This window comes from Cricetulus griseus, chromosome 5, assembly GCF_003668045.3.
Source record: "Cricetulus griseus strain 17A/GY chromosome 5, alternate assembly CriGri-PICRH-1.0, whole genome shotgun sequence".
Lineage (NCBI taxonomy): Eukaryota > Metazoa > Chordata > Mammalia > Rodentia > Cricetidae > Cricetulus > Cricetulus griseus.
The window spans coordinates 118,380,261-118,395,557 of NC_048598.1; the positions used below are offsets into that span (position 1 = coordinate 118,380,261).

Below are 15,297 nucleotides of genomic sequence, written 5' to 3' on the forward strand. Positions count from 1 at the left end.
GACTGTCTTGAGCTAAAGGCCAGACTGGGTTATATATCAAGACCCTGTCAAACAACCAAAACTAAGGCTATTACTTCAATAGCATTCTCCTGTAGTTGGAATTTTCTTTGGGCCTCCAACCAGCTCCCAAATAAAGACATGGAGATTTATTATTAATTATAAATGCTCAGCCTTAGCTTAGGCTTGCCCCACTAGCTCTTTTAACTTAACCTGTTTCTATTCATCTATGTTTTGCCTTGGAGCTTTCTACCTTTCTTTCATTCTGTATGTCCTACTGCCCTTCTTTCCCCATGTCTGGCTGACTGCCCCCCCCCCATCTCCCTGGCATCTCTTTTTCTTTCTTCCCTAAGCCTTAACTCCTCCTACTTAGTCTTCCTGCTCAGAAGTCCTGCCTTGTTACTGGCTATTCAACTTTTTATTAGACCAATCAGGTGCCTTAGACAAGCAAGGTAAAACAGCAACATCTTTACATAATTAAACAAATGAAACACATTTTTACATAATTAAACAAATGCAGCACACCTTTGCATAGTTAAACAAATATTCTGCCATATTCTCCCAATGTTTGGGAATGGCAGGTCAATTTGTACTGCCAAGGTCACTCTTACTGACTTTACCTGTATGCAAGTATGTAACTTCAGATTATGTAAAAACTCTCTATGTCTGTCTGTCTGTCTGTCTCTCTCTCTCTCTCAAACACACACACACACACACACACACACACACACACACACACACACACACACACACACACACACAGTGTAATTAAAAAGTTGGGTTGATTGTGTTCTCTTTTCCCATCTCTGATTTTTTTCCTTCACAGAAGCTGAGCTGCCAACCATAGGCAAGGTGCTGGGTCTGACTGGCTCCTAGCATCCATTCTCTTTTTCCTGAGTCATCTTCTATTTCTCTAAACTGTATTTCTCAGACCCCCTCACAGTTAGGGATCTAGAGGAAGGAAGTTCTAGTAAACTAGGTGCATGCATGAGAGGTTTAAAAGGCAGAAGGAGATCAAGTCAGAAGCTAACTCCCTATGGAACAAGGACCATGTCAGGGGACGTGGGAACCCACAACAGCAGTGTTCCAGTATGCTGGTTCCAGATTCACATGTGTAAGGTAGAAACTTGGCTGAGGAGGTGGCTGAGACCTGCTTCACCCTTCACCAGCCTCTTAACTCCTAAGCTTCTTTAGGCTAATTTCTCAAAATGTAATGCACAGATCTAGAGGCACACGAGAAGACTGTAGGGAATACACAATGTCAATAAATGTGTATTTATTTTAATGTGCACTGGAAAAATTAGTGTTATAACAGATCTGATTCCATGAATTGGTAACTTCATCAATATTCTTGTTTATAGCAAGGCTAGGAGGGGTAGAGATTGCTGTGGCAAAGCACGATAATTAATTTAATGAAAATATGAAATAAATAACAGATGGGTAGCACACAGATTTGGCAAATATCATGAGGATGGTATTCAAATGACTAAAAATTAGAAACCCTTTCTTAGTTATGCATCCTGAGCCCCCTTGCTGTAGGAATGGGAAGGAACAAGTTGAGATCATGTGATATGTCTGTCTACACCAGATCTCCATGTCCAGAGACCACCATCCTTTTGAACTCCTGCTATTACTGGAAAGTCAACAGTGTTGTGACATCCTAGAGAGAACACCCAGAGCCTATGACATGTCACATGTCAAGACTCAGAAGAGCTCGTCAGCAGGACCAAGGTGTGGAGGAGGAGGAGAAATTGCAAAATGGACCTGGCTCTGAGAACGGCATGTCTTCAGCACACAGCTATCAATTCAGAAATACCAGACGTAGGTGTGTTTGCTATGGAGGCTTAGCTACAGTGAGAGGAAGGGTGTGAACTGAGATTATTGTCCTCATAGGAAAAGCTGACAATGTCATTCCCTGGAGCCTCCGTTAAGAGCCACAAGTCCCAGACACACTAACAAAATAAATGGAGGGCTTGGAGCCATTGAACCTCTCTGCCCTTGGTCTTGTCCTAAAGACTTCAGAAGAGATCCTGCAGATATTTGACTCTAACATAATGAGTACAAATTGCAAGCACTCAAAAGCTATGCCTTGATAATACTTAATTGCAACAGCAAGAGATAAGATGAGAAACTGGACTAAAGGACATCTAGAAAAAAATGTCTAAAAAAAAAAAATGTCTAAAAGGTCAGTGACTCCTGAGGGCCAAATTTACCGACAGATGTCCTGCTAACTACAAAATATTCTCCACTATGCTGTTTGTTTCAGGAGGTGTGTGCGCACGCGTGCACGCGCGTACACACACACACACACACACACACACACACACACACACACATTTTACTGTTAAAATTTGTACTATTAAAATTAATAATTCCAGGTCAGGTATGGTATCATGAATTCATAGTTTCTACTACCCAAAAGGTTTGAGACAGGGGGATTGCTGGTGAACAGCAGGGTAATATACTGTGAGAATCCTCAGAACAAGGTAACATTCTAACATAACAAATAGCATTTGCAGGCAACATCCAGAAAGTAGTCTAGTTCAGGAGGGAGATGAGTTTCTGGGTTCACCTTTTTAACAGCAGCTCAAATGTCCAATCAAGTTTGCAAACTATCCTTGGAGCCCTTGAGCCTTATTCCATGGTTGTTTTCTACTGTTCTCTATCAGCTCAACCTTGCCCACTCCTCAATGCTTGTCAATGCTAATAGTGTCCGATTTCTCTACCCCGCTTCCTCCCTCTCACTCATGTTTTTGAGTCAGAATCTCACATGTCTGTGGCTCAGGCTGCCCTGGAACTCACTATAGAGAACAAGCTGGACTCAAACTTCTGGTAAATCTCCTGCCTCAGCCTCCTGAGGTGCTCACTACCACATCCAGCCTTGTTTCTCTTTGAACACCAAAGCCAAATCAATTATTCTAAAGGACAAGAGAATCGTGTAGAGCCTGGACACATGGGGAAGGGCCTAGGCCCTGCTCCAGATGATATGACAGACTTTGGAGATTCTCCCAGGGAGTGCCTCACCCTCCCTGGGGATCAGAGGGGGATTGGGATGGAGGGGTTGGGAGGTCAGAGGAGGAGGAGAAGGAGAGGGAGCTGGGATTGACATATGAAGCAAGCTTGTTTCTAATTTAAATTTTAAAAAAGGAAAATCATATAGTAAAATCAAAAATGGATCAGAAGGATGACTCAGCAGGAAAAGGTACCTGCCACCAACCCTGAGGACCAGAGTTCAATCCCCAGGACCTGCATAGTGGGAGGGAAAAAGGGGACTCCCTCAGGTTGCCCTATGACCTCCAGATGTACACACACACACACACACACACACACACACACACACACACACACAATAAATATACCTGCACTATTGGATATCTTAAGGATCAAGGACAGCTACCAAGCAGCACAAGTAGCATGATGTAAATTGGTCACATCATTTCTACTCTCAGAAATGACCAGTAGCCGTTAATGCACACATTTGTTTCAATGTGGTCAGCATCCATTCTTTGAAAAACTGTCTTCTTTTCTAATCTATGGGATCCTAGAGGCCCGTCAAACCCAGATCCTATGAGAGATGCATATGGCCCAACATGAGCCACACTCTCTCCTGGGAACAGAAATTTTAGCAAGGATTTAGAAATGGGGGTGGGTACTAATAATTCCAAGCCAGGTTTGGTGGTTCTCTACAATATGAACTCTCCAGATTGTCCTCAAATGCTATTTAATGACTAAGAACTAATTTAAACCCATGTATAACAGTCTCCTGCAAGAAGGCTAGTGAATGGCTAGCATTTTATAGGTAAAGAAGATGTTTAACTCATCTCTGTAAGTCCCACACTATGTGGCTTAATATAATTTGAAAGTCTAAGACAGGAAGCCTGAACTAATGAGTCTACTGCCTGCTTGCTTTTGAGGTGGGATCTCATGTCTTGTGTAGCCAGAGCTGGCCTTAAACTCTTTACTTCCCTGTCTCCACCTCCCAACTGCTGGTAATTCAGGTCTCTGTCAGCTAGCCAACTGACTCTTCCGAGACCCAAAGGCTCTAACTAGTACAGCTCCCCGCTGAAGCCAGACTCTGCTGGGTTATGCAATTCATGTTCAGAAAAGGTCCTTCGTGTCCCCAGGACATCGAGATGATTCAGGAAGTCTTACTCACAGTTAATGCATTCTGAAATTTTACATTAGCATACTATCTTCATTTATGTATTTTATTTTAAAAAGCAATGCAAATTCCAACAGTTTATAAATAAAATGAAGAGACAGTCTTGATTCTAGATTGATCTGCTGTAAGACTATTAGAAAATGTCTTTCTTTAGTTTCCCCTCTCCCTCAGCCAATGTCAGTAGCTCCAATTGCCAACTGGCCATTGCTTTCTGGGGCCACATTTGCCAGAGCTTTCTCTTTTGTTCCCCAACAGTGAAGAGAGGTAATGAGTAACAAGACTACCCTACAGTCTGAAAAACTTGGCTTTATATCCTGCTCTAGACCTGTTAGTAGCTTACCTTCAGGCAAGCCATTTCTTTCTCTAAGATTCAGTTTCTTTATCTTTACAATCAAGACAATAAAGTCAGATCCCATCCCTAAGATCCTGGTTCTATGATCGCTTGGATCCTTGGAATTTTCTTCACAGTGCCCAGTGGGTTATTGTAAGGACTGGATGTACTAAAAGCTATGGAACAGTGTGTGGCACAGTTCAGTAACAGTCCTTTCCCCTTCTCCTTCAATGCCCTCTTTCATTGTACCATTGTCCATTTCCACTCCAGACCTCCCACCATGTGCATTGTACACGTGTCTGTGGACATGAAAACACAGCCTCTTCCGCAGAAACCTTTTCTGTATGCTTATTTGCTCATTTGTCTAACCAGTAGCTACATAGAATCCTTCGGTGACAGGCACCATGACGGAGCTCCCTGTTCTCAGGGACTCACTCTCTTAGAAGAGAACCTTTTCAGTGACACAAGGAAAGCCAGGCAAGGTGTGGAGAATGAGTGAGAGAATGTTTCTCAGAGAAGGCTACCTCTGTGGTCCAGAGAAAGAGAAGGAGCCATGCACAACCTAAGCTAGAAGGGAATACCCAGGTCTAGGCACAGAGACTACCAAAGCTGTAGGCAGGGCTTAGGCAAGTGCTCTCCCACTCACTGAGTTATGGCCCCAGCCACAGGGCCAAGTTCAGAATCAGAGTCTGGGGGAGGGGTGACAAGTGCCATGTTGGGCCAAGAAGGTAGCAAGATGCTCCCAAAAGGTCCAAGAAGCAGGCCAGAGAGACGTGATAAAGATGAGGTTTTCAAACAGAAACTGTAACGGAAGACACTCTAGGAGCTAAAAGTACGGGCCACAGAGAAGGTCCTTCAGGTTACAGGTGGACCCAAGAAATGTGGCAAAAAGTGAGCTGTTCCTTACAGCTGAGGTGACAACCAGGGCCCTGGGTTCTATTCCTCCTTAAGCATCTGGATTCTCTGCCATGGCATCTTTGCCACCTGTCTTGAAGTCTGTTGTACATTATACTAAATTTTTATTTGAAAAAGAATCAAGAGTAGTAGCTCAGTGTGAGGGACCCAAAGTTCCTCGTGGAAAGAAGAGTACAAATGAGGGGAATGGGAACAGAAAGGTCAGCCCCTGCAGCCTGTTGCCCCTGGTGAAGAGATTGGAATGTGACACATTGGAAACCATGAAGCAGGATGAGCAAGGGTGGGATGCAGTTCTATATATGAACATCACTCAGCCCGGGAGGTGGTGGAGCACACCTTTAATCCCAGCACTTGGGAGGCAGAGGTAGGAGGACCTCTGTGAGTTTGAGGCCAGCCTGGTCTATAGAGTGAGTGCCAGGATAGGCTCCAAAGCTACACAGAGAAACCCTGTCTCAAAAACAAACAAAAAAAAAAAAAACAAAAACAAAAAACAAAAAACATCACTCAGGCTGCTATGGTTTAAATAGGTCAGGAGGGAAGCAAGATTGTGTGGCATCACACACACACACACACACACACACACACACACAAAAGAAAAAAAATAATAAAAACAGTTTCAAGATTCAGTTTCTCAATACTGTCACCTTAGGGGATTAAGTTTCCAGTACACTCCTTCCTCAGGAAGGAGCTCCATTCAGAGAAACAGGTAGGCCTATGTCACCTGCTTCAGAATCACTGGTCCTCATCTTCAGCTACATAGTGCAACTACCCTGAACACTGCTGACAAATTGCCAGGGATCCTCAGCCTCCACAGACCAACACAGCCTCATCAATGGAAATCTTGTTGATTATGGACATCCAGAGTGGGCAATGTCTAATAATGTATTGAGAGCCCTGGCCCTCAGACATCTTGCTACTGTAGTGTCCTTTCCCAAGCCAGTTAAACTAGGTACCTTCCTGAACAGTCAGCTCTGTGAGTTCAGCCAGCTCCTCTCTCTTCTCTACTGAAGTCACCTGTCTCACTACCATCACCAAAGGAAAAGGGAATGATGGACAGAACCCAGATCTGAGCACCCTGGGCAATGAAAGAAGGACGCTGGGCCTCCCCTCATCTCTCTGCCTATTGGTCTAACAGGTTTTTGCACCAGGAGCCACTGAGTATAGCCTTCCAAAAGCCATGACAGTGAACTGATATGCCCAAGTCCACTTGCATTTACCAGAGAAACTTAGAATTTTAAGCATAGATAGTTTCATCCTAATTTAACCATGGGTTGGCAGGGACAGAGCTAGACACTAAATACAGTCAATTCTATATTTCTAGGGCATTCCTAGAAGTTCAAAAGGGAGGAAAGGAACTTCATCACTGTCTATATTGTGTTGTGCAATTAATAGTCTTTACAGATTCTAAGAAGTTTATCCTCATTTGGACTGAAGAAATTGAGGGTAAAAAAAGATAAAAGTATTAATGTTAATGGAAGTTACCAACCACTTTCTGATTGGATTTAAGGTCCACTCCATGAGATGGAACCCATACCTAACACTGCTAATGTGGCCAAGAATCTGAGACTGGATAGGTCATGGACCTAGGGGAAACCTAATTTTATTATTCTGCTAAGACACATAGAAATAAAAAGACTACTAATGACTTATTGCTATACCCATCGAACAGAGCATCACACAGCCCTGATCTTCTTCTTGCAGTAGATAGAAATTAACAGAGACCCACAATTGACAATGTTCAGAGAGTGAGAGACCTTGAAGTAGTTCTAAATGGGGTGTCTTCATCAAACCCCTCTCCCCAGGGCTCAGGGATCTATTTGGAAGAGAAGGTGGCAAAATTGTGAGAGCCAGAGGTGGCGATGACTCCAAGGAAAAATTGTCTTCCAGACACAACAGGCCTGATACACATATGAATTCGCAGAAACTGGCAGTATGCACAAGACCTGCACAGGTCAGACGGACAAGATCCCAACACTGAGAAGAGGAAGTGGATACAAAGGTCCCTAACCAAGAAGCTGTTTGCAATTGACACCTGCTGGGTGTCACTGAGTATAGCAACCACACTCCAGGGCAGGCCTCATTTCCAAGAGACTTCATGGTTTTTGTGTGCTTTTGTTTTGTTTTGGCTTTTTTTTTTTTTTGTCTTACCGTTTGTTTTTTGTTTGTTTGTTTTGAATTTCCCTTTCTTCCTTTCTTTCTTTCTTCCTTTCTTTCTCCTTCCCCTCTCTCTCCCTCCTTCCTTCCCTCCCTCCCTTTCTTCCTTCCTTCCTTTCAAGAGAGAGAGAAAAAAACATAAATTTGTATGAGTAAGGAGGCAGGAAGGATCTGGAATGAGTAGAGGGAGTGGGGAAACATGATTGAAATACAGCATATTTAAAATTTTCATAATAAACATTTTTTGAAAAAGATAAAGTAACTTCCCCAAGATCACATGGCCAGCCTGTACTGAAGGCCTGATGAGAATCAAGGTCTGCCACACACCAAAGCTCATGGTCATGGCCACACCTCATGCCTTTCTGGTGTCCTTCCCTAGAATATTCCTCCAATAGTGGGATAGTTAGCATCCTTTTCCATGTGAAGTCAGATGACAGCTGGCATAGCTCTCCAATTCCGATCTCTCCTTGTGTCCCCTAGTGCCTCTTCTCCCCATGGTACTGAGGATTGAAACCTGGGGCAATTAAGTGCTCTACCACTAAATAATACCCGCAGCCATCTTTTTTAAAGAATTTTTTTATTAGTAGACATTAATTATATACAACATTGGGCTAACTTACATTTTTATACATGTATATATTTTGGTCATATTCACGTACAATGTGACTCTCTCATTCCAGATAATACTCTTCCCATTTAATCCCTCTCTTATCTTCATATCTTTTTTGTTTGTGTTATTTTGAGTGTTATTTTGTTTTGTTTGTTTTTCGGTAATCCAGTGAGTTTCATTAGGGCTGTTTACAGAATCATAGGCAAAACCCTACCTAGGGTTGTTCATAGCCTAAGCAGAACCCTAACCAGGGCAGCTGCATATTAAATTTTTACAGAAGTGTGGCTACCCTACCAGTGGCTACATTGAAGAAAATGACACACACTCACACACCCACCACCACCACCAAGAACTTTTTATGAATTCCCAAGGAGGGTAGCAAGCTTTCTTCTCAGACTATCTTTGATCTGCCAGCCTGCAAATAATGACCTGGAGACTTATTGTTAATTTTGAAAGCTTGGCCTTACTCCTATCTAGCTCTTATAACTTAATTAACCCATATTTAAAAATCTATGTTCAGCCATGTGGCTCAGTTACCTCTTCTTAGTATGGCACATCAAACTTGCTCCAAATCTGCTGGTAAAATCTCATGCCTAGATTCCTCCTCCCAGTTTCTCTCTCTCTGCCCAGAAGTCCCTCCTATTCTCTCCTGCCTAGCTATTGGTCATGTAGCTCTTTATTAAACCAATCAGAAGGTGCCTTAGGCAGAGGTACATCTTTACAGTGTAAACAAATATTCGGCAACAGAGGTGGACACTCATGAGTTCCTCTAGCTTTTTATTTCAGGACAAGGTCTCACTGACAAGGACAAGTTCAAGTTGAATTCGAGCTTGCTCTATAGCGCGAGCAGGACTTGAACTTGTGTCCCTCCTGCTTCAGCCTGCAGAGAAACTGGGATTATAGGCCTGTGCCACGAGGCTCAACCATCCAGACTTTTCTAGTCCCATCTCTCCTCTTCCTTCCCATGTTCCCTGCAAATCCAGGCCAGAGAATGAAGGAAAAACCAAACACGGATGCTTAGAAGTAGGCCACCTTGGTTGCTTATTGTGCTGGAGGGGCAGAGGAAAGAAATTGTTTTCACTTTGTGATTTCAAGTGTTGATGATGGCTTTGCTTGGGGTGCTGTGATTTTGCATGCTGACTCCTCAACAGTGAGAAGTTACCCAGCTACTCCAGGCCTGCAGTGGTCTCTCCTTGATAGACTACCCACAGAGTTAGCATTTACCTGGGAAACAGTCTTATCCTAAAATGTTTTCTTGTCTTGTACAGACACTTTGCAGCTAATCTTGCCACCACCCACTCACACTGGTTAACTAAGGGGTAATGTTTCATTGCCTCAGTCGTGGGCTCCACCTTACCCCAAACACAGACAAACACATTGCTTTTTAACACATTCAGTTGACTGCCTGGTTGGCTGGCCCTCCAGCAGGTGGGAACTTCTTGGTTTATATCTAAACGGTGGCACCGGTTCTTGGCTCCTGGATCTAGTGTCCCTATCTTAGGTGCCCTGCCACACCCTTCATGCGCCTTATCTTTGTTAATTCTCAACAACAAACTTACACAGTATCATTCCCAAGCACAGCTAAGGAAATTCAGGGTCTGAAAGGGTAACCAGCTTGCACCAATATAAGAAAGTGAGCAAAGAGCAGAACTGAGGTTAGGGAAAGGTGGGTGGACCACCATAGAGCACCATACACATATCCATGTCTGTGCTTCCTGTCTACCAGAGTGAGACACCTCAGGGCATAGACTGGGTTTAGTCTCCTTATAGGCTTACCCAGAACCCTACCTAGAGCAGTTACACAGTAAATGTTTGTTCAGTAAATTGTCAAAGGAAGTTTACTCTGATTACTGATTGGGTGAGAACCAGTCCTGGAGAAAAAGGATGTATTTGTGCAGAGATAAGGCCTGTGTGCCTGGTGGTAAGCCCTATGCCCTGAGCCAGTGAGAAAAAAAATGAGCACTGAGCAACAGAGGGGGTCTGTTTGAGAAATGTCCTGACCGGGAGGAAGGACAGGCCAGAGGTGGTCAAAAGACCTTGGATGTAACAGAAGGCGGGTGGTTTGGCTACTGTTGGCACCTAGGTCTGTGGATTCTTCCCAGAGGAGCTGTAGAGAGGGGAAATAAAGCCTCGACTTCTCACTACACAAGAGTGTACCTGGGCATGGGAGAGACCAGCTGGAGTGCTGGTGTAAGGGGCCTCTGTACAGAGGTGTTGAAGGTGGAAATTCGATTTGGAGGAAGGTACATGCCACAGGAAAATGGAGAAGTATTGTCAGGTTCAACACCTCTGAAAAGAGGACTTTTCCCTGGAGGGAGCAGACCAAGAGGGTGATGGAAAAGCACGGCCTTGGAGATCACAAGAGATGAACTATTGTAAGAAAACTATGTGTCAGTGTGAGGTTTACGATTCAGAGCTGACTGGGCCAGAAGAAAAGGGCAAAGAAAGCCTTTGGGATGACAAAGAATAACAGGGTATTGTCAGAGGTGGGACCCAAACCAACACTTATTCTCACTTCCAGGTCCACTGGCTGTAGACTTGAGCAGCGTGTCCAACCCATCTGTTTTAGTTCCTGTTTGCTTTCTGTTGCTGTGCCAAACACCATGACCAAAAGCAGACTTGGGGAAGAAAGGGTTTATTTCATCTTACAGTTTGTAGTCCATCATGAAGAGAAGCCAAGACAGGAACTCAAGGTTGGAACCAGAAGCAGATGCCACAGAGGACTGCTGCTTACTGGCTTACTCTTAGGCTAAGGCCAGCTACCTATCAGGCCCTCCTGCTCAGAGATGGCACTTCCCACAGTGGGATGGACCCTCCTACATCAATTAACAATGTAGAGAAATCCCTGTCCCGCAAATTTGCCCACAGGCCAGTCTGATGGAGGCAATTCTTCAGTTGAGGTTTCCTCTTTCCAGGTGTATCTAGTTGACAACCAAGTTTATCCATCACACTGTCTGACTCTCTGTCTCCTTATCCATTAGGTGAAAGATTACTAAGACCCTATTGGCTATCAAATTGAGGATGGTCAAGTCCATTATCTAAAATGGTACAGTATTTGCACAGAACAAAATGCATCTTCCTTTATAATTTAGGTCATCTCTAGATTAGTTGTACTACTTGATAGAATGTAAATGTTTAATAAATACTTGTTATACTGTTTTGTTTGGAGAACAACAAAGGGAAAGAACAGATGTTTATGTCCAGGATAGACACAACTGCTCTTACACATACGTATTTACTTACCATCCATGGTGGGCTGAGTCCACAGATACGGAACCAGAGTTTGGAGGGCCAGCAGTACAGAACTTAGCACAGCATGGAGAAGGAAAAAAAAAAAGATTGTATCAATGTTAACCACCACTGATGGCAGGAAGATCAGAGTAAAGCTCCTGGGAGGGAGGGTCCAATAGTACAGTGATCAAATTAGCCTCTTGCATGTCAGCTGAAAATTTGGGGATTGTACCATAAGCCAGACCCTCTTGTAAACCATTTAAATGTTTTATTTGGTGTATTTCTCAGCATAGCCGTAGGAAGCAGGTACTCTAGTGATCCCTGCTTCCCTGAGGAAGCAGATGGAGTGACTTCAGGAAAGGTTTAGTCACATTGCAAGTGCGTGACAGGGTAGATTTAGCGGGCAGCAGAGTTCCAGTGCTCTGACTTTATAGCCCTCATACTTAAATCCTGCCACCCATCGGCTTAATGCAAGGTAAGATGTTAGAGATACAGAAAGGATATGTGGCAAAGGGTTAGGTGGCACTTCATATATTTTAGAATCTCCTGGAAAGATAGCTCAGCAGTCAAGAGCAGTTGTTATTCATGCAGAAGACCAAGATTCAGCTTCCAGCAATCACGTGGTGGCTCATAACCATTCATAACTACAGTTCCAAGGTGTCCAACGGCCTCTTCTGGTTCCTGTGGGCACTAGGCACACACACACACACACACACACACAAAGCACACACACACACAAAGCACACACACACACAAAGCACACACACATGCACGCACACACACACAGGAAAAACACATAACAAAACAAAAATAAAAACCTAAAATTATATATTTTTTAAAAATCTCCCAGGAATACAATTTAAACTACACATATCTAGACATGATCCCAGGAAGCCAGATTTGTTGGTAACAGTGACAGTGGGGGCCGACACAGAATGGACAGAAATTAACTTTTTTTAAAGCTAACTCTGTAAATAAAATCATTGTTATGGGTTTCTTGTGTGTATGTGTGTATGCGTGTGTGTGTGTGCGTGTGTGTGTGTGTGTGTGTGTGTGTGTGTGCACATGCATATGTACATGTGTATACCTGTCTTAGTGCAGCCATATACATGCCACAGTGCCTGTAGAGAGAGGTCAGAGGACAATTCCTGGAGGTCAGTTCTTTCCTGCCACCTAAGGAGTCCTGGGATTGAATTCAGGTCTCTGGCCTGAGTGCAGGTACCTCTACCTGATAGCCTATCTGACTGGTCCTCCTCAGGCAGTCTGATGCTGGAGATCCAGATGTGAGGAGGGAGAAAAGCAGGGCACAAGAGGAGGAAAGAGAAGGCCTGTGGAGGAGCTGGGTGCTGTGACACCTGCAGCACCTGAACTTTAAGGACAGGTAGAATTTTGTACAACCCTCCATTCTTTGATATTTGGAGTGAGGGGCAGGATTAATCCTACCCCTGAAAGACACGTAGAAGCCCTGATCTAGAATCTGTGAAGGTGGCCAAACTGGAAATAAAGGTCTCTTGGAGATGTGGACAGTGCAGAATCTTGAGGCCATTCTGGATTATTTGGTGGGTCCTAAATCGAGTGACATGTGTCCTCAATACACAGAGAACAGGTACGAAGAGGAGAGGATGGCTACGTGAAGATAGAAGCTGAGATTAGAACGATGAAGCCAGAGCCAAGAACTGCCTGGAGCCATCAGAAGATGCAAGGGGCTGAAAGGAGTCTCTCCCTTTGGCTCTCAGAGGGAGAGCAGCCCTACTCACGCCGAGAGAATGTATTTCTGATATATAAGCCATACACTTTTTGGTTGTTTGTTGTGGGTGTCCTAGGAAACTAGTACAGGGGCTTGCATCCTAGGCACATGAGTGTCCCTGCAGAGGTCACCGAGATGAGACTGAGCACTGGAAGTCGCTGCCTCCAGGCAGACTGGACTCCAGGGGTCCCAAAGGAGGATGACAAAAACACAGTGCGGTGGTGGCTGTGTGGGCCTGTTAGTGCTCTTCTCTTGGGGTGCAGGGACTTTCTTTGCTTGGGATTTTTTTTGTTTTGTTTTACTTTTTATTGCATATACTCATATATTTTATTTTAAAGATGATTGTAACAAAACAGCAAACATTTATAGATTGAGCATTAAATGGTTGATTAAAGTCTGTTTGTTTTTCAAGACAGGGTTTCTCTGTAGCTTTGGAGACTGTTCTAGAACTCTTTCTGTAGACCAGGCTGGCCTCGAACTCACAGAGATCTACCTGCCTCTGCCTCCTGAGTGCTGGGATTAAAGGTGTGTGCCACCGCCACCAGGCTTCTTTTTCATTTTTGAGGCTAGGTTTTACACAGTCGTTCAGATTGGTCTTGAGCTCTTTATGTAGCCCAGGCTAACCTTGAACTCCTGCCTCAGCCTCCTGAATGCTAGGACTATAGGAGTACTTAGCCAAGACTCCTACTTTAGAGACAGATTTGTTAGAAGTAAAAGAAAAGCTTGGCCCTACCTCTGGCTTCACAAGTTACAAAGAAGGAAGTTAACACCACCCACAACACATAAATATCAATCCAAAGTCTCTGGCTGAGTGGGAGAGCTATGGCTAGTTCATACCACTAAAGTCCTGTTTGGGATGACACTGTAATGTTCCTTTAGTTTAGTTTCACTCCAAAAGAGATCACACCCCCAATGACTGTTTTTTTTTTTTTTTTTTTTTTTTTTTTGGTCTATGGCCAATACGTGGGTAGCAGCTTTTGACCTCTGGCCTAAAGACCATTTCTTCCCTCTAGTTGGGGGTTTCTGCTTTAGGGATGAGAACTGTACCAGCTTCAGAAGCTGTCATTCAAAATGCAGAAGCTGGCCATCTGTAGAACAGACAGCCCTGGCTGTGGTTGATGAAGCTTCGCAAAGTATGTCTTCACAAAAGTTATTAATACTTCCTTTGTCCACATGCCACGGTGACTTTCTGCAAACTGGGAGAAAAAGGGTTCCCTTGGGGCCTTGGAGAGTTCTTCCTCCAGCCTTGAAGCCCTGTTTCCCACTCCTCCTTCTTCACCAGCACTTCAGCTGGGGGCAAACCGCCTGCTGGAGCGGGAAATGAATCTTGTCCTCAAGCTAGTATTGCAGATACTCTCCTTACCAGAGGACAAATTTCACTTTGTATTCTAGGTGAAAGGGAGGCAGGGCTTCAGCAGGAGAAACAGAATGCAAACCATACAGGGAAATATTTATTGAGAAAGGCATGGAGATTTTAGGGACTCAAGCAGAAATTGACAAGGGTTAGCTAATTGGATTTATTTTCAATCCTGGATACAAATTGGATCCTGGGGTTTTTTCAATCCTGATATTCAGGATATAGCCTATACCAGTCGCATCCAGAAGTCTGGGAGTGGAAGCCAGGCATCAGTCTCCATCTATCTGTCTATCATCTATCCCTCTATCTACCCACCTGCCTTCATATCACTGGAGATTGAACTTAGTCCCTGTGGCGTGTGCTGTGCAAGCACTCTAACCTTGAGATGTGTAGCTACTTCTTTTTTCACTTTGAGAAAGAGTATCAAATTAGGCCAAACAACTCTGTAGCCCAGGCAAGCCTTGAATATATATATTTCCTTTGAGACAGAGTCTTGTTATACAGTTCAGGCTAGCTTCAAACTTACAGAAGTTCCCCCACAGCCACCTAAATTCTGGGATTACAAATGTGTACCACTCTGCCTGGCAGACCCCATTATCCCTTTGACCTTCCTGTTTCAGACTCTGGGTAGCCTCAATTTAGGCCTATACCAACAAGGTGACTTTTTTTTCAATTACTAAATACTAGTATTATGGGGGATGTGTATGAGTAGGTCAGAAGGCAACAGAAACTAATTTTCTCCTTCTACCACATGGGTGGCTCCTAGGGATGGAACTCAGGTTGTGGGATTAAA

At 43.9% G+C, this 15,297-nt stretch overlaps 1 long non-coding RNA gene across 1 annotated transcript in view; it reads right to left on the reverse strand.

Annotated features, from left to right (window-relative positions):
* Positions 1–15,297, reverse strand: part of LOC103163968 — a 51,231-nt gene that overhangs the window by 27,679 nt on the left and 8,255 nt on the right. Inside the window, exon 2 of the long non-coding RNA XR_004770024.1 lies at positions 11,413–11,474. This is a non-coding gene — a long non-coding RNA (uncharacterized LOC103163968). The remainder of the gene's footprint in view (positions 1–11,412; positions 11,475–15,297) is intronic.